The sequence below is a fragment of the Chenopodium quinoa genome, unplaced genomic scaffold, assembly GCF_001683475.1.
Source record: "Chenopodium quinoa cultivar QQ74 unplaced genomic scaffold, ASM168347v1, whole genome shotgun sequence".
In the NCBI taxonomy this organism is placed as follows: domain Eukaryota; kingdom Viridiplantae; phylum Streptophyta; class Magnoliopsida; order Caryophyllales; family Amaranthaceae; genus Chenopodium; species Chenopodium quinoa.
Window position 1 is genome coordinate 339,107 of NW_018742879.1, and position 1,874 is coordinate 340,980.

The 1,874-nt window shown below is 37.2% G+C and overlaps 1 non-coding gene across 1 annotated transcript; it reads left to right on the forward strand.

The window, feature by feature from the left end:
• TRNAK-CUU lies at positions 1-73 on the forward strand. Its single transcript has one exon. It is a non-coding gene; the product is annotated as a tRNA-Lys (tRNA).
• Positions 74-1,874: the final 1,801 nt, after the last annotated feature.

Below are 1,874 nucleotides of genomic sequence, written 5' to 3' on the forward strand. Positions count from 1 at the left end.
GCCCGTCTAGCTCAGTTGGTAGAGCGCAAGGCTCTTAACCTTGTGGTCGTGGGTTCGAGCCCCACGGTGGGCGTTTTCATTTTTTTCAATCTTTTTCAGTCTGATTTGCCTAAAGGTGTAAGTTAAACTGTTATGTTTAGATGCTGGTAATGATAGCATATTCACATAATCATAGATTTCTGTACTGAATTTCAGCTTTACAGCACCCCAAATTTACTTGTGCAGTTGCTCAATCCTTCCTTTTGCTCTTTATTTCGACAAAAGGCACAAAAAGTTGCTGCACTATGTAAGAGAAATCTTGTTAAGTGACCATAAAGATCTTCTCTCAAGTCTCAACAACAACAACAACAAACAATGATCATACAAGTTTGTAAAGGAACTTGTGAAGTACGATGGCAGAGTGGAAAGAGGAATTAAAAGGCATATCGACTCCCATTGATTTCGGAAGGGGCCGGCACAAATCAAAAAGCAGAATGGCAGATAAAGATGCATGATCTAACTTGATCATTTACTGTTTTTATGTGATTGTATTATCATGTTCAGGTGTTTGGAAACAGGTTAAGGAATGTTGCGCGGCTTTTATGTACTACAATTAGATAAAGGTGAGAAATGCTCAAGCTAAATCATTTGTACCCATTCACTTACAAAAATAAACTGCATCCTACTTCTGTGCTCACAACACTGTCACTTTAGTCCAAGAAAAAAGTGAAACAGAAAAGTCTCACACAGGTGCACAATGATTCCTTAGAGTCCGTCTTTCACACGTTCATTTTGTTACTTGATAAGGAAATCAATATACAATAATATTACAGACACAGAATCTAAATTGTTGCAAGGAAATTCAAAGCTTAACATACAATGTTTTATGTAATCTGGAAAAGCCTGATCATGTCACTAAATAAAAAACGGAGTCTTATCTATTGTAAGAGCTAAACGTACAATGTTTAAAGTAATCCGAAAAAGTCTGATCATGTCACTAAATCAAAAACGGAGTCTAATCTATTGTAAGCCTAAGCCTTAACTTCCTCCAGGAAGTAGTGGTAAAATCAAGCAAAAGAGGAGGTCCATATCTAAGGATATCATTGATATTGCAAAGCACCTTAATAAACATAAACTTGGTAAAAATACTGAAATGCAGTCATATGGAGTAGGCTATGCTCAAAGTTGAGCAGATTGGCAAGGGAGAAATTATTGCATTGTTTCCCTCAAAGCTAGACAATAAACCTTGACACAGTCAAGGGAACAATGCGATCATCGCGAAATAGGTAGACACTAAAGCTCAAACACAGAAACATCATGGTGGCAAGGACGAAAGTAGTGCCTTTGCACGTGGAAAGAAAAGTTATATAATCCTCTCAAGTCAACACAATTACACATGCTAAATTGTTCAATAGTCAATAATAAGACGTTCAAAAGTAGACACCATTCAGTTCATGAAGTAGTTGGGACTGAGAAAGTTATAGGAGAAAAAGGCGTTAAAGAAGGAAGAGAAAGTGAAATTTTGGTTTAGGAGGTGAGGGCATCAAAATGGTAGGAGGCGACTATTTGAATAGACAGAGGTGCGGGCACAGGAGTTCTGGTAACTGCAAGAGAAGAGCGGGCTGTAGTGCAACTGATTTTAGGTGATATAGAACTTATGAGCTCATTGCAGTCCAATTTATATATCATAGTTTGTTAATTCTAGTCTGATTTTACTTCTAAGCAATCATTGATTAGACTTACTACAAAGTCTTTTCTGACTTATCTATTCTATAACATGCAAATGGTTTCAAGTAGCAGGATGTCCCTTAGGAAAGAAAATGTGCTATGCATGAGAAACTTGGGAGCAAGAGCAACCAAACAAGAGTTAATTAAATGCCTTACTAATAGTGCGC